Here is an 18,024-nt window from a genome sequence, read left to right on the forward strand (position 1 = left end):
TAGGACAAAAAGTAGGATGGGGGCCGGTTGGAACACAAGAAGCTCAACGTTCCTTGATAGACTTTGTTAGATGGACTTGCGGCTTAAGGGGAAAACCCAGCAACCCCAGCTATGGCCATTGCTGCAGGAAGAGCTAACTTAGTAGCTCCCCAGGATTGAGTGTACCACCTTTGTAGGAAGTGTCGCGCCCCCGGGGGCCTTACTGTTTGGGGACAGTATATATATATATCACGGTGGCTGGCCCAGGGCGGACAGTGCAAAAAAGGGGTAGCGATTATTAATAAAGTTCGGAGAAATTCGTGACGCCACCTGTGGTGTCTGGTGAAGGTCACCAGCGCTGCAGCAGTCCTCTGAGGCAGGTGACAACGCAGCTAAAGATGGTACAGCTCCCCACAGGTGGAGCGGGCCTCAGGGCAGTGTAGATAGATAGATGGTGGAATGGTGTGCTGGGCGTTGTTGTGCAGGTAGAGAACGCAGCAGAAGTAACGGACAGAGACAGGGGGTTTTGCTTCGTTACCTTTACTGGTACAGCTGGTAGATACGGTCCAGGGTACTCTAGGTGAAGGGCGCACTTTTGGACTCCTCCCCACGGAGCAGGTATAAGGCCTCCTGATCCGTGTCTGCCTCTGTGTAAGCTCCTGGCCAGCCTGCAACTGTGCCTAGCTTATGTGTCTTGCTTTTTACTCCACCTGTTGCTCTGAAGTAGGACCTCCGGTTGGTAACCACTTTCCCTGGACGTCGGGGCCTTCGTGGTTCCTGGTCCTGTATGTGTCTAGCTTCAGGTTTGCCAGGGACTTGTAGTCCTCCTGGGATTACGGTTAACCCTACTGGGTGTAAAGGGTCCCTGTAGGCTCGGACCCGGTGTCCGGTAGATATACTGGGGTGAGCCTGGTATGCTCCTCTGCCCCCTTTATGACTCCTTTCTTCCACTCGCCTTCGGCCACGCTTGGGGCCCTCACTAGGCTTCAGGGCTGCTGGAGGCCTAGCTTGCCTCACACAGCAGCCTGCGTGCTCCTCTCTGAACACTAACTTTAGACTGAACTAAACTAACTAACTGAGCTGCCTGGCTCCACCTTCCCTTTATATATCCCTATCCGGGTTCCCTCTGCTGGTATGAGGTGGAAGGTGGAGATGTTTGCATGTAGTGAGGGCCTCTTGTGGAGAAATCCGTCCGTGCAGCCTTCTGGGTTCTGTGGCACCATGCGCAGCAGGGCGCCACAGAAGGACACAAGTATAATCCCTAAGAGACTTTTCTGTTATTTAAGTTGGATGCTAGAATCCATTGTATGTTAATCGTCATATGGTTTACTGCTGTTAACACTGTTTCATATTATTAACTGTTCCTCGACCACTGTAAATTACCGCCATATCAGAAGGAAATAAATAGTTAATTGACTGTTAGGCTATGTGCACACGTAGCATTTTTTATGCGTTTTCACTGCGGTTTTTCGGTGCGGAAATGCAGTGAAAGCGCTTGCTAATCGGTCTGCCAGCTATTGCAATGGTAATCTTGGTGTGCTGTGCACATGATGCAGAAATTTCCGCTCGGGATTACCATTGCGGAAAAAACCACAGCATGTCAATTGTGCGTGTGTTTCCGACTCCTATTTGCCCCCATTGACTTTAACTGAACTGCAGCAAATCCATAGGTATAATGTTTATACCTGCGGATTTGTTGCATTTCAATTAAAGCCAATGGGCGGTGAAACGCTGTGGAAATGACTCGCCCCCTGGGCCGTGGGGTACCCGGAACCGGGCCTTCTATGCGATGCTGGGGGTAGTAGTGGCAACCCGATCCCGTGGCTCAGGGTGGTCAGACCAAATTGTGGCAGTCTATTTATCAGTGTTTTGAATGTCCGACTACGCCACCCGTGGATTGCGGTCAGAGATAACCGCCGCTGCGAGGCAGACCACTGAGGCTGGTGTTGGTGTGCAGCACAGGGGTAGGACAACTCCCCACGGAAAGAGTGTAGCCTCAGGGCAGTGTAGGTGAATGCTGGGGGTGATAGTGCAGGCCGCAATAGTAAGAGTTCAGAGTCCGCTTCAAACAGTCCAGGGTCTTTATTGCAGATGTTATTACTGACCCAACAGGAGTACCGGTTAGGAATGGGCCTGGGTATCTGAGAGCATTCGGGTGAGCCCCACTGGTCAGGGTGAGTGTGTAGGCCTACAGTTCTCTCTCTATGCTCTTGCTGACTATCCCCCTTTTCGTGGTGTAATAGCCCACGTCCCTGAGCTGTCCGTGTACTTTGCCTGTATGGCTTGCAACTCGGGCCTTGGGTACCTTTTACTTCTCCTTGCTGTACTGGTCCCTTATGTGTGGCGGAGCCTCCAGGCTTCTTAGGCCAAGGGACCTGAAATCCCTCGTGGGTTGGTTCTCTGCTGCTGGGCTTGCAACCCTGACAGCCTCGGACCCCAATGTCCGGTGGTGTACTTCTCTCAGCCAGGACCGGCTCTCGTTGCCTCTGTCCCTGGCTCGCAGTCTCTCCTCTACCTCATGGACTCCTCAGCTGCTGCTGACCTGTCCCTCTTCTCTGAGAACCCTTCTGGACACTTCAGAAGTGGGTTCTGGTCTCTCTAACCCTGCCCCAGTTCCAGCTTTTATAGGGGCAGCCTGCTCCCCCTACTGGCCTGGGACAGGAGGTGCTGCATGCTAATATTCCCTGACCAGGGAACCTCCCTCCTGCTCTCAGACACAGCCTTTAATATTTGTGGCATCCAGGCCTGGGGTGATACATTCCCCCCCTAGTAAAATTTAGTACTCCGGGACTAAGCCTTTTTGGCCAACAACAAACAGGGTATAAACAATAACATAACATATTTACAAGCACATTTTGTCCTTAAGGTCACGGCGCTTCCGTGACCGGGTGTCCATATCACCCAACAAGGTGAAGTTTTCCACAGTGTGGGGACCTGTCCCTATAAATCCTGGCCTTGGGCGTGGCGGCAAGGTTAGAGCTAACTACTTTGGACCACATGGGAGCCACGCCGGACAGGTTTTTCTTCTGTGGCCATCTTCACAAGAGGGCACCACGTGCAACTATCTACAAGACAGTTACGGCCATTCAGTGTCCATGACCTGTCAGTCCATTGAACTGGAAAAACTGGAAAAACATTATTAATTATCAGGTAACAACTATAAAACAATAACTACATACTTTATATTTAGATTTTCCAGCAAGCTGGTATTTGACCCCTAGTGCTCCGGGTTGACCTGCGTAACCCACTGTCTGGTGGTGGTCTAACCTGGCTTTCCCCACTAGCATTTAGGGTACAGCTACTAGCTGGGTTTACAGGCAGGGCAGGCAGCTGTCTGCGGGTCCTTTGGTTTACCGCAGGCATGGCAGGCTCACTGTCAGCAGAGGGTTGACTCTCCTGGGCTGCTAGCATGGGTTCTTCTGCCTCTGGGGCTGCTTGTTCCTCTTGTTCTTCCTGCTCTCCTGTAGGCTCCTGCTGGGTAGGTTGAAGGAAGTGTAGGACGGGTACCACTATGGCATCGTTTATCCGAGTCCAGGACCGGGGGAACTCTCCAAGAACAGTGCTGACCATCTCTTCCTTGTCCACTGCGGGCACAAGGTCATCTTGATCTTCACTTGGACTCTGCAGTTGCTCGGGGCACCATTTTAGGTGGTCTCTGGAGACAGTGCTAGTGGTTTCTCCTCCATCCTTGGTAATTACACATACCTTCGGGTTGTCGTGGTTGGACGGCAGTACTGTGCACAGGTCGCTCTCCCACTGGTCATCTAACTTGTGAAGCCTTCTCTTCCGCTTCAGGACCTGCTCACCAGGTTCCAGGGGACCAGCAGGGGCGTGTTGGTTGAAGAGCCTCTCTTGTTTTTCTCTCGCTTGAGCCAGACTCCTCTCCACACTCTCCTGTACCTTCTTGTACTGTAGCCGCCATTCCGTATCCCAGTCCGCATCTGGGGAGGTGTCCTCGGGTGTCAGGACTCCCATCTCCAGGTCCATAGGCAGCTTACCTGGTCTTGCTCGCATCAGGTAAGCCGGGGTGCAATTTGTAGCATTCACCGGGATATGATTGTATAAGTCTATCAGGTCTGGCAGCTTCTCCGGCCACAGGCTGCGTTCTTCCAGGGGCAACGTCTTGAGGAGATCAATGACGATATTATTCATTTTCTCACACAGCCCGTTGGTTTGCGGGTGGTAAGGCGTTGTCCGAATCTTCCTACAGCAGTAGAGGTTGCAGAACTCCTGGAAGACTTCCGCCTCAAACGCTGGACCTTGATCTGTCAAGACCTGTTTCAGATACCCGTGTGGACGGCAGAAGTGTTGTTGGAAGGCTCTGGCTGCTGTTTGGGCTGTCAAGTCTTTAACCGGGACCACCACCAAGAACCGGGAGTAATGGTCCACAATCGTGAGGGCATAGATGTAGCCGGACCGGCTTGGAGCCAACTTCACATGGTCCAGAGCTACCAGCTCAAGAGGCTGCCTGGTGACGATGGGCCTCAAGGGTGTCTTCTGGCTGGTACGGTCGTTCCTTCTGAGGTGACATGGGCCGCAGTTCCTGCACCACTTCTCTATCGCCCCTCTCATACCGATCCAGTAGAACCGCTCTCTCAGTAGGAACTCCAGTTTCTTCCACCCAAAGTGTCCCACTCTGTCATGGTAGGCCTCCAGGACCATTGCTGCATCCCGTCTCGGGACCACTACCTGCCAGGTCAACTCGTGCGTCCGGTGGTTGACAAGCCTTCTGCACAGCTTACCTTTGCAGAGGAATAGCCTGCTTTTCTCCTTCCATAACTGCTTGGCTTCCTCTGGAGCGTCCGGGCCAGGGCTAGCGTCTGCCTGGGTTAACATGTCTTTCACCAGGCGAGTTGCAGGGTCACTATCTTGCGTTTCAGCCCAGCCGTGGTGGGGTAAGGGGTTGAACATGACGGTGGTTAGGTCTTTGTCTCTTACCCGGTGAGAATACTGATTGGCCCCATACCGGTGGAACGCAGGGAGCTCTACTTCCTCCAGCTCTTCCGAATCTTCTTCTCCTTCGGGTAGGTGGGGCATTCTTGATAGGGCGTCTGCATTGGCGTTGGTTCTGCCTGCCTGGTATTTGATTGTGAAGTCATAATTTGATAGCCGGGCCATCCACCGCTGTTCTAGGGCACCTAGTCTTGCATTGTCCAGGTGTGTCAACGGGTTGTTGTCTGTGTACACGGTGACCTTTGCAGAGGCCAGGTAATGTTTAAACCGTTCTGTTTCGGCCCACACCACTGCCAAGAATTCTAGCTTGAAGGAGCTGTAATTCTCCGGGTTTCTTTCAGTGGGCCTCAGCTTCCGGCTGGCGTACGCGATCACCCTTTCTCTGCCCTGTTGGTTCTGTGACAGTACGGCTCCCAGACCCACATTACTGGCGTCTGTGTGGAGGATAAAAGGCTGGCCATAATCGGGGTAGGCCAGGATCTCATCCCCCGTGAGGGCCATCTTCAACTGGCGGAAAGACTCCTCTTCCGGCTTGTCCCACTTGAAGGGTGGCTTGTGACTTCTGGATTTAGACTGACCTATCAGGAGGTCCTGCATTGGAGCTGCCATCTTAGTGAACCCGGGGATGAACCTTCGGTAGTAGCCTACCAACCCGAGGAATTGCCTCACTTCTTTGATGTTAGAGGGGCTTGGCCAGCTCTTGATGGCTGTAACTTTGTCGGGGTCGGGGGCTACTCCCTCAGCACTTACCACGTGCCCTAGGTACTGGACCTTCGGTTTTAATAGGTGACACTTTGAGGGCTTCACTTTCAGGCCATAGCCTGCCAGGGCTTCGAACACCTCAGCCAGGTGCTTTAGATGGTCCTCATAAGTCTTCGAATAGACAATCACGTCGTCCAGGTAATGTAGGACCATCTCGAAGTTTCGGTGCCCTAGACAGCATTCCATCAGCCCCTGGAAGGTCCCAGGTGCGTTGCAGAGCCCGAATGGCATACAGTTGAATTCACTTAATCCCATCGGGGTGGTGAAGGTGGTCTTCTCCTTGTCAGCCTCTGCCACAGGAACCTGCCAGTACCCGCTAGTAAGATCCAAAGTAGAGAAGAAGTTAGCTGATTTTAGTGCGGCTAAAGACTCCTCTATCCTAGGTAACGGGTACGCGTCTTTATGGGTGATACGATTGATTTGTCTATAGTCCACGCACATTCTCATGGTACCGTCTTTCTTTTTTACCAGAACCAAGGGGGCTGCCCAGGGGCTACAGCTGTCTCTAATGACCCTGGCTTCTTTCATTTCTCTCAGCATGCCCTTTGCGTTCTGATAGTGTGCAGGGGGTACAGGTCTGTATCTCTCTTTTATTGGTGGGTGGCTCCCCGTGGGGATGTGGTGTTCTACCCCTTTCACCCTGCCGAAGTCTAGCGGGTGCTTACTAAAGATTCTCTCGTACTCCTGAACCACCCAGTAGACTCCTTGTTTTTGGTGCAAGGGAGTGGAGTCAGCACCCACGTGGAGTTTCTGGCACCAGTCCTCCTTGGGTTTCTGGGAGCCATTACCCTCCGCCTGGGGAGATGGAGGCAAGGGTTCCACGGCCCTGACAGCATTGTGTTCAACAGTATACAATTTGGCTAGTGTAGCTTACCGGGGCAAGTGTACTTCACTTTCCCCAATGTTTAAGATCCGGACGGGCACCCTTCCATGGTGGACATCAACCACCCCCCGGGCTGTCAAAATGGTGGGCCTGCTGTCTGAGTACACGGGTTCTACCATGGCTTGGTAGTCTCTCCCTCTTAACCCGATTGCAGTCCGACACCAGATCATCATTTCACTTTTGGGAGGCATGGCAATGGGGAACGGGTCACTCATCCTCACGCTACCGATCTCACCACCAGACAGTTCTACCTGTTGCCGTCTCATCAGGGCTCTTATCTCCTTCTGGAGGACCCTCTGTTGGCTGGAGCTCGCATTCATCGCTACCTGCTGCAAAATTACAATCACTTCTGAAAGATAATTTTCAATCACGTTAGTACCCAAGGTTATTTTAAGGTGACTTTCTCGACGGTCAATGTCCACAATGATCACTCCCTGTGTCGGCAGTTCAACTTTACCAATCTTAATGGTCATCTCTCTGAACCCCACCTGCGGCACGGGCTGGCCATTGCTGGCGATGATGCTCAAGTCACTGTCTGGATAGCGAGTTATGTCAGGGTCACTCCAGTACTGCTTGAAAAGTACATAGGGGATGGTAGTCACTTGGGACCCGGTGTCCAGCAGTGCACTCATGGGGATACCGTCCAGCACTACGGGTTCATCTGTAACGACTGTACGGTTCTGGTCAATGCAGCAACACTCTTTGTTAGTTCTTGGACCTGATGGTGCAGGTTTGCAGGCGGGGATGGGTTTAGGGCCTGCGCATCAGCCCCCACAAGGTCTGCAGGGTAGGGCGCTGCCTCCTGGTGGTAAGTGATGGCAGGGCGCCGGGAAACTACAGCGCCACCTGGTGCGGGTTCTCGGAGCACACGGATGGCCCTATCTTTGAACTGTGCAAAAGTCAAATCGGGGTTCTGTAGGGCCATGAGGCCATGAGGCGCAGCTGGGTTCTGTGGGCGCTGGACAGCAGACCTTCTATGAACTGATCTATGAACTGATCAGTCAACAGTTTATCGGTATCCTGCATGCTGCCAGGGTCAGCTTGCTTAATTGCCCCCAAGGCTTCCTGTAAATTTAGGGCATAGTCTCTAATGCTATCTTGAGCTCGCTGCTTACATCCATAGAACCGCATCTTGATTTCTGCCGAGGTACGGGTATCAAAGGTGTCCCATAGACGGGTCAGAACCCCCCTTACAGTCCTTTTCTCCCCAGCTGTCCAAGACTCAGTATGCTTACTTTCTGTTCTTCTGTCAGGGGGTAAACTTTGAACAGGCTATACAGCCTTTCTTTAAAGTCGCCCAAGGTATGCGACTCACCGGCATACTGTGGCAGCCAGGCCGCTCCGGATATAGGGCATGGAAAACGGCATCACAGCTGCAGCGAATACGCTGGTGGTAGAGGGTCCCTCCGCGTCCGACATCTTCCTCCCCCCTAGTTAACCGTGGCCTACCTTCCGGCGATCCTCTTCCGTAGGCCGCGGCTCCGCTCGCGATGCTCTGGGCGAGGACCTTGCGTCGCTCGGTGATGACGTCGGCGTCCGCTGGATCTCCTTCCAGGACCTTGCGCAGCGTCTCAGCGTAGGGCGGGGCTTCAGGTCTCGCGCGTTTTTGACGTCCACGCCCCTCTTCTTCCCGCGCGGCGCCCCGAAGATGGCGCCCGATGGCTGGAAACGGCTTAGATTGGCGGGAAATGGCCCCGAATGGCGGGAAACTTCACTCAGGTAAGTATAAAGTCTTTTTCAGGCACGCAATACCCGTTTGTGGCGAGTTGGTCACAATCCTGCCGACTACGCCAAAGCTGACTCGCCCCCTGTGCCGTGGGGTACCCGGAACCGGGCCTTCTATGCGATGCTGGGGGTAGTAGTGGCAACCCAATCCCGTGGCTCAGGGTGGTCAGACCAAATTGTGGCAGTCTATTTATCAGTGTTTTGAATGTCCGACTACGCCACCCGTGGATTGCGGTCAGAGACAACCTCCGCTGCGAGGCAGACCACTGAGGCTGGTGTTGGTGTGCAGCACAGGGGTAGGACAACTCCCCACAGGAAGAGTGTAGCCTCAGGGCAGTGTAGGTGAATGCTGGGGGTGATAGTGCAGGCCGCAATAGTAAGAGTTCAGAGTCCGCTTCAAACAGTCCAGGGTCTTTATTGCAGATGTTATTACTGACCCAACAGGAGTACCGGTTAGGAATGGGCCTGGGTATCTGAGAGCATTCGGGCGAGCCCCACTGGTCAGGGTGAGTGTGTAGGCCTACCGTTCTCTCTCTATGCTCTTGCTGACTATCCCCCTTTTCGTGGTGTAATAGCCCACGTCCCTGAGCTGGCCGTGTACTTTGCCTGTATGGCTTGCGACTCGGGCCTTGGGTACCTTTTGCTTCTCCTAAATGTACTGGTCCCTCTGTGTGGCGGAGCCTCCAGGCTTCTTAGGCCAAGGGACCTGAAATCCCTCGCGGGTTGGTTCTCTGCTGCTGGGCTTGCAACCCTGACAGCCTCGGACCCCAATGTCCGGTGGTGTACTTCTCTCAGCCAGGGCCGGCTCTCGTCGCCTCTGTCCCTGGCTCGCAGTCTCTCCTCTACCTCACGGACTCCTCAGCTGCTGCTGACCTGTCCCTCTTCTCTGAGAACTCTTCTGGACACTTCAGAAGTGGGTTCTGGTCTCTCTAACCCTGCCCCAGTTCCAGCTTTTATAGGGGCAGCCTGCTCCCCCTACTGGCTTGGGACAGGAGGTGCTGCATGCTAATGTTCCCTGACCAGGGAACCTCCCTCCTGCTCTCAGACACAGCCTTTAATATTTGTGGCATCCAGGCCTGGGGTGACACAGAAACGCGCTGCGGGTGGTACATGGGTCGGCAGAGGAGGAGTACTACTCCCCTCATCTGACCGCCGCGCCAGCTGATAACAGCGAGAGCGGCCCGGCTGAGGGGAGCAGTAGTCTCCTTAGCCAAGCCGGGAACCACTGGCAGTAAAAATATAAAAAAAGTAAAAAATAAAATAAAAAACCTTATTCTCACCTGTCCAGTGATGTCGCCCTCCCGGCGGCCGGTGGTACACTTCCGGGAGCGCGCTCGCTTCCAGCAGTGTACTGCACTGCCAGGACATGCGGTCACGTGAGCTCTCAGTTGAAGATCAGCTGAGAGCTCGCGTGACCTTACAGTGGGAGGATTCTCAAGAATGTTCCCACCAGTAGTAGTGGTGAGCTCACTGGGGCTGATCAGCTGATCTTCAGCTTATGAACTCAGCGACCTCACTCCTGCAGCAGCAATGTATACTGACAGGACTGATTTTACACTCCTGTCAGTATACATTGCTGTCTTCTACACCAGTGACATCAGTGATTGCTGATGTCACTGCTGTAGAAGTGAGATGGATCGCCGAGGGACAATCGTGACGGAATCATGGACTACGTCGTGACGGCGGAGAGGTGAGGGATATGGTTGTTTTTTATTTTAGGTTTCTTTCAGGAGATGAGGGATTCGGGGACTGAGAGCACAATAATTATTTTTTTTTAAACCGTGTTTTTTATTTCATTAAAATACTTTATTCTGGCAGTGTATGTATTGAAAAAGCGGTGACAACTTTACTACGCGGTTAGTAATGGGGGCGTCTTATAGACGCCCTCCATTACTAACCTGGACTTCACGTCAACCTCCAATACAAGGCTGACGTGAACCCCAACCCCATTACCCCACTCGCCATTGCTACAGGGCAGTGGAAAGAGCTGAGGCTAAGCGCCAGATTTGGCGCATCTTATGGATGCGCCATTTCTGGGACTGCTGAGGGGTGATATTATTAGCCGCGGAGGGGGCTAGTATCCATGGCCCTTACCCTGGCTATTAATATCAGCCCGCAGCTGTCTGTTTAGCCTTTTCTGGTTAGATTTTATAGGGGACCCCACGTCAATCTTTTTCTGGGGTCCCTCTGTAATCTAGCCAGTAAATGCTAAACAAACAGCTGTGGGCTGATATTAATAGCAAGGAAATATTGTTGGCTAATGGCCCCTTCCCTGGCTACTAATATCAGCCCCCAGCGCTCGACTTTCCCATTTCTGGTTGTAAAAATGACGCGGGAGCCCACGCCATTTTTTTTTACATTTTAGGCTCTGTGCCCACAATCCGGTTGTAGCAGCGCTTTGGAAGCATATTTTTGCTGCGTCCAAAACATTGCATTCTATTGAACGCAGGTAAATCCACATGTGTTCACTGAACCATGCAGATTTACCACATTCAATGTTAGAACTCTCCTGTTGTTTTTTTTCTAGTTTGCTGGTCACATGACCTTTTTTGCCTGTTTAGTCCGGCTCCGCCCTCCTGGCCTTGCTGGACTTCTTGTAATTACTACTCTTGAGCTAGCTTGGTGCTCTGTTACCTTTCTCTGCTAGTTTTGCTAGGTCTTCAGACCTCTATGTTCTATGTTGTGTGTTTGTCTTTTACTGCTACAATTTCTGCTAGGAGGTGTCCAACTTTATCCCAGTCCCTAGTTCTTGTAGGGATCCCTCCCTTGCATCTATAGGTCTTCGTACAGACTAGCTGAGGACTTTAGCGGGTCTGATCGCAGGATCAGGTTCCCCGTTACATCGTAGGGATCCAGTTTAGTTCTATTGTAGGGACAGATCTCCTGTCTTTCCTTAGTGCTTGTAGCAGATCATAACAGTAAGTCCAGCCCAAAAAAAAATTTCTCTTAGGAAAGACCTCCAGTTTCCATCATGGTCTCGGTTCAAGATTTGGCTCAACGCTTGCAGGGACTCTCTCTGGAGGTGGCCGAGCTCCAACAACAGGTGAGTAGCTGTTCTGGAGCACATTTTGTGGAGCCAAAGGTACGTCTGCCTGACCTATTTTTTGGTGAACAACAAGATTTTTTTTCTTTTAAAAATGCTTGTTTATTGTATTTTCGTTTAAGACCCAGATCCTCTGGTGATGAATCACAGCGCATAGGGTTCATAATGTCACTTTTGCGCAAAGATCCTCAGGGATGGGCCTTTTCTCTCCAACCTAGTGATCCGTGCTTTAGATCAGTGGATAGTTTTTTTTCTGCTTTGGGTTTGTTGTACGATGATCCTGATCGTGTCTCATCTGCTGAGTCTGAATTGAGACATCTAAGGCAGGGATCAGGTAATGTGGAAAAATATTGTTCTCACTTCCGTCGTTGGTCTGCCCAGGTGGGGTGGAGCAATTCTGCTTTGAAAAGTTTGTTTCTTGCAGGGCTAGGTGAAAGGGTTAAGGATTTGCTGATTGCTTATCCCACACCTGGAAACTTGCAGGAGGCAATGCAATTAGCTATACGGGTGGATAGGAGACTGCGTGCAAGGGTTAATGAGAGTAAATCCTCTGCCATGTCAGCTCCGAGTCTTGAGAGGGTCTGTGCTGACAAAGGAGAGCCGATGGAGATTGGGGCGATGGCACCCCGCTCTCAGGAAAAAGACCGCAGGCTTTCTGGAGGTTTGTGCTTCTATTGCGGAAATTCTGGTCATTTCATTAAGAACTGTGTGCTTCGTATGAACAAAGAAAAAAAAAAAGGTCAGTCATGCACGTATAGCCTGTTTAAATACTAAGGGAGTATTCCTATCTGCTACTACCGCTGCTCAGGAAGAATTAATTGAATTTCGGGTATTTGTGGATTGTGGTTCTACTCGGAATGTGATTGATGGGGGATTCTTGGAAAAACTTAAATTAAAACCTAAACCTTTGTCATCCCCTATTGCTGTGGTTTCTGTTGATGGCTCTCCCTTGAAGAGTGTTACTCACAAGGTCTGTGAATTTCCCCTCACTATTAATGGTATTCATCAAGAGGATTTGGTAGTATTAAATAATTTGCCTTCTCCAGTAATTTTGGGGTTGCCCTGGTTAAAATTGCACAATCCTGTACTAGATTGGTCTACCAATGAAATTAAGTCCTGGAGCCCTAAATGTTATGACAAGTGTTGTAACGGACGTATTGCTGCGGTGGAAAAAGGGGAATTACCTGTATCTATTCAGGATTTTTGGAGAGTTTTTTCTGAGGAGGAGTCACAAATTTTGCCTCCCCATAGAGACTATGATTGTACCATTGAATTTGTCCCTGGAGCGACTCTTCCTAAAAGTCGTTTATTTAATCTTATTATTCCTGAGAGAAAGGCTTTGGAGGAATACATACAGACAAGCTTGGCCGCCGGTCACATTAGGCCTTCCAAGTCTCCTGTGGCTGTTGGATTTTTTTTTGTAAAAAAAAAGATGGCTGTTTACGTCCTTGTCTGGACTTTCGTGAGATTAATAAAATTACTGTACGCAATCCTTACCCACTGCCATTGATTCCTGATTTGTTTAACCAGTTAGTGGGGGCCAAGTGGTTCTCTAAAATTGATCTCCGGGAGGCATACAATTTGTTGCGCATGAAGGAGGGTGATGAATGGAAGACTGCTTTTAACACTCCTGTGGGTCATTTTGAGAATTTGGTTATGCCTTTTGGTCTTACCAATGCTCCAGCATTTTTTCAGAATCTTATTAATGACATCCTTAGACCTTTGATCGGCAAAAATGTGGTTGTGTATTTGGATGACATTCTGATTTATTCGCCTGATCTGGAGTCTCATTGGCGGAGCGTACGTGAGGTTTTACAGTTATTAATGGACAATTCGCTTTTTGCTAAGCTAGAGAAATGTGAGTTCGCTGTACAGAGAATTAGTTTTTTGGGTTACATTATCTCCAGTGAAGGTTTTGAGATGGACCCGGTTAAAGTTCAAGCTGTGCAGGAATGGCCTAGACCTATTGGTTTGAAATCGATACAGAGGTTTTTGGGTTTCGCCAATTATTACAGAAAATTCATAAAAAAAATTTCTATTATTGTCAAACCGCTGACCGATCTCACCAGGAAAGGTGCTAATGCGGTTCAGTGGACTTCTGAGGCCATTGAAGCTTTTGTGTTTCTAAAGGAGAGGTTCACCTCTGCTCCCATCCTTATGCAGCCTGATGTGACTAAGCCGTTTTTGGTTGAGGTTGATGCTTCTTCGGTGGGGGTCGGTGCTGTTTTGTCTCAGGAAAGCAAGGATGGAGTACATCCCTGTGCTTTTTTGCAAAAAAATTTTCTGAGACTGAACTTAATTACGATATTGGTAATCGGGAATTGCTGGCTATGAAACTCGCATTTGAACACTGGCGTCATCTCTTGGAAGGTGCTGAATTTCCCATTCAGGTTTTCACTGATCATAAAAATCTGATCTATATTGATGTTGCCAAGCGCTTGAATGCCCGTCAGGCTAGGTGGGCACTTTTTTTTCTCGCGGTTTAATTTTTCCGTTACTTACATCCCGGGTACCAAGAATGTTAAAGCGGATGCTTTGTCTCGCAGCTTTTCTCCCATGGTCGGTGCTGAGGAGGAGGGGAGCATTTTACAAGAAGGTGTTGTGACTGCTTTGGACTCCGTTTTGGAGGATGAGATTCTTAAAGCTCAGGAGAATGCCCCATCTAACACTCCCCATGGGAGGTTGTTTGTGCCTAGGACCTTTAGGAGAGATTTTTTGTTGAGTGTCATGAGTCTCGGTTGGCAGGTCATCCAGGAATTTTTGAGACCAAGAGACTTGTGGGTCGCAGTTTTTGGTGGCCTGGATGGCAGAAGGAAGTCATTAAGTGGGTGCGTCAATGTACTGTGTGTGCTAGATCTAAGTCTTCGCATGCTCCTGCTGCGGGGTTGCTTTTCCCTCTGGAGGTTCCTAGTGCACCTTGGACACATCTGGCTATGGACTTTATTACTGACTGTCCCCCCTCTGAAGGTTTCACGGTCATCTGGGTGGTCGTGGACCGTTTTAGCAAGATGTGTCACTTGGTTCCCTTCATCAAACTGCCTTGCGCTAAGACACTCGCTAAGGCCTTTGTCAAGGAAATTGTCAGACTACATGGCGTTCCTACTGACATTGTTTCTGATAGGGGACCTCAGCTTGTGGCTCGTTTTTGGCGTGCCTTTTGTGACAGGTTGGGAGTTCATTTGTCGTTTTCATCCGGATATCATCCTGAGTCTAATGGCCAGACAGAAAGAAAGAACCAGGATGTTGAGCAGTTCTTGCGTTGCTTTGTGGCAGACAATCAAGAGGGGTGGTCTGAGTTTCTGCCACTTGCTGAATTTGCTCTTAACAACCATACATCCTCTTCTGCTGGTTGTTCGCCTTTTTTTTGTTGTTCTGGGAGACATCCGTCTTTTGGGTCATTCTCCAAATTGGTATCGGCTGTGCCTGAGGAGGAGAGTTTTTCCGGTGATTTGGAGAGAGTTTGGACGGATGTGCGTGATAATCTTCAGGAGGCTAACAAAAAATCTAAGAGGTACTTTGATAGGAAACGGCAAGAGGTTTCGTTTGCTATTGGTGACATGGTTTGGTTGTCCTCTAAGAATCTGCGATTGAGGATTCCTTCTAAAAAATTGGGTCCCAAGTTTGTAGGGCCCTTTAAGGTGCTTCATATAGTTAACCAATCTGCTGTTAGGTTGGAGTTTCCTACCTCCTGGAAGATTAATCTGGTGTTTCATGTTTCTCTGTTGAAAAGAGCTGATGTGTCGGTCGGTGACGCCTCTGCCACTGTTCCTCCGGTGGTGGAGGACGGGGAATATGAAATTTCCCACATCCTAAATTCTAGACGGTATAGAGGGAGTTTGCAGTATCTCGTCGTTTGGAAGGGTTTCGGACCCGAGGATAACTCATGGGTGAGGGTGGATAATGTTTCTGCTTCCAGACTTGTCAGAGCGTTTCACAGGAGGTTTCCTGATAAGCCCGGGCCTAGGGGATCCGGAGGATCCTCTTAGAAGAGGGGGTACTGTTAGAACTCTCCTGTTGGTTTTTTCTAGTTTGCTGGTCACATGACCTTTTTTGCCTGTTTAGTCCGGCTCCGCCCTCCTGGCCTTGCTTGACTTCATTGTAATTACTATTCTTGAGCTAGCTTGGTGCTCTGTTACCTTTCTCTGTTAGTTTTGCTAGGTCTTCAGACCTCTATGTTCTATGTTGTGTGTTTGTCTTTTACTGCTACAATTTCTGCTAGGAGGTGTCCAACTTTATCCCAGTCCCTAGTTCTTGTAGGGATCCCTCCCTTGCATCTATAGGTCTTCGTACAGACTAGCTGAGGACTTTAGCGGATCTGATCGCAGGATCAGGTTCCCCGTTACATCGTAGGGATACAGTTTAGTTCTATTGTAGGGACAGATCTCCTGTCTTTCCTTAGTGCTTGTAGCAGATCATAACATTCAATACTTTCTAGTGGTCAAATTTCTGTTGCGGGGAATAGCGACTCCGCAAGAGAATTTGACATGCTGCGGTCCTGAAAAACGCGCCTCATGTGTGTTTGTTTAACTCTTTACATTACTTTAATTAGGTTTGGTGATGAAAGGGTTTGATTGACACCTTGTCATCACCAAACAAAAGAGCTAGGTGTCAGCTAATCCCATTCGCCCAATCTCATTAGCATTACCCTTCATGTAATTTATGCGGCAGCTGTGAGCTGCTATTTTTAGCCTAGGAAGATGTCATTTGCAAACATGGTCACTGGCCATTATTAACAGCTCACAGCTGTTTGGTTAGCCCCTATGTCCCCCCGATCAGCACTCCGCAGTGCTTTGGACGCAGCACATTTTTGCTGCGTCCAAAATGCAGTGTTCTAATGCCGTACTTTTGTTGTCGGTACATATTAATCCACTGCATGTAATAACACTTCAAGCGGTTAAAATCTGCTGCGGAGACTAGCATGTCCGCTACAAAAATTGACATGCTGCGGGTGAGTTTGGAACAGCTACGGGCTGATATTAATAGCCAGGGAAGGGGCCGTGAATAGTAGCCCCCTCCACGACTATTAATATCACCCCTCAGCAGTCCCAGAAATAGCACATCCATAAGATGCGCCAAATCTGGCGCTTAGCCTCCGCTCTTCCCACTGCCCTGTAGCGGTGGCGAGTGGTGTAATGGGAGTGGGGTTAACGTCAGCCTTGTTTTGGCGGCTGACGTGAAGCCCAGGTTAGTAATGGAGGGCATATATAAGACGTCCCCATTACTAACTGCGTAGTAAAGTTATCGCCTCCTTCTCAATAAAAGACTCGGCCAGAATAAAGTATTTTAATGAAATAAAAAACACATGGTTTTAAAATTTTTTTTTTATTGTACTCTGTCCACAAAGCCATCGATCTTCTGAAAAAAAAAGTAAAAAAAAACAAACAACCATATTCCTCACCTGTCCGCCTTCAACGACGCAGTCCACAATTACGACAACGATTGTCCCTCAGCAATCCGGGTCACTTCTAAAGCAGTGACATCAGCAATCACAGATGTCACTGCTGTAGAAGACAACAATGTAGTCTGACAGGGGTGTAAAATCACTCCTGTCAGTATACATGCTGCTGCATGAGGTAACTGAGGTTCATCAGCTGAAGATCAGCTGTTCAGCCCTGGTGAGCCCACCACCATGGGAAAATTCTTCAGATTGTTCTTACGGTGAGGTCACGTGACCCCAGGTCCTGGCAGCGCAGTACACTGCTGGGAGCGAGCGCGCTTGCTGCAGTGTACCGCCGGCTGCTGGGAGGAGAGCATTGCCAGGTACCAGGACCAGGAGGATACCTGGGGGTGCCGGACAGGTGAGTATGGTGTTTTTTTTTTCTTTTTCTTTTTTTACACCGCGTGGTAACCGGCTTGGCTGAGAAGACTATTGTTCCCCCCAGCCACGCCGCTCTTGCTGTTATCAGCGGGAGCAGCGGTCGAATGAGAGGAGTAGTAGTCCTCCTCTCCCGACCCGGGTACCACCCGCACCGCGTTTCCGCCGCGAATTCTCACCTGTTGGCTTTAATTGAAACGCAGCAAATCTGCAGGTATAAATATTATACCTGCGAATTTGCTGCAGTTCAGTTCAAGTCAATGGGCGCAAATTTGCGGCGAAAATGCCCGCACAATGGTCATGCTGTGGTTTTTACCACAATGGTAACACTGAGCAGAAATTTCCGCATCATGTGCACAGAACATCAGGATTACCATTGCTATAGCTAGCAGACCTATTAACAAGCAGTTTCACAGCATTTCCGTGGCAGAAAAACTGCAGCAGAAATGCAGTAAAAACGTTTTGTGTGCACATAGCTTTAGGGTGCAGTCAGACTGCCTTATTACTTGCAAGGGTCGCATCGGACTGGCCATCGGCTCTCCTGACCTGAACGTGATAGCTGTATAGAAAAACATGCTGTCATGCTCAGGTCAGGAGAACCAACGGCCAGTCCGAAGATTCTGATGCGATCTTCGTGCGAGTAATACGGCTGTCTGACTCCGCCCTAATAGAAACACATCACCACTTCTGTACTTTTCATCCACTCCTGGTTTTGGTTTACAAATACTGATGTAAAATACTGACCAAATACTGCGAACGTGGCCTAACAGGGAGAAAAGTTTCCCATGCTCCCGCTCGGTGCAGGTCCCAGCAGTTGGATACCCAAAAGTCACAATAGCTTGTTTTCAATGGAGAACCCCTTTA

At 49.9% G+C, this 18,024-nt stretch overlaps 1 protein-coding gene across 1 annotated transcript in view; it reads left to right on the forward strand.

The window, feature by feature from the left end:
- The window catches only part of PDE6B (phosphodiesterase 6B), a 154,203-nt gene that overhangs the window by 39,985 nt on the left and 96,194 nt on the right, over positions 1-18,024 (forward strand). The gene's annotated exons all lie outside the window — the stretch shown is intronic.

Source organism: Phyllobates terribilis, unplaced genomic scaffold (assembly GCF_046119375.1).
Source record: "Phyllobates terribilis strain yellow unplaced genomic scaffold, ASM4611937v1 Scaffold_1__5_contigs__length_1240528914, whole genome shotgun sequence".
NCBI classification, from domain to species: domain Eukaryota; kingdom Metazoa; phylum Chordata; class Amphibia; order Anura; family Dendrobatidae; genus Phyllobates; species Phyllobates terribilis.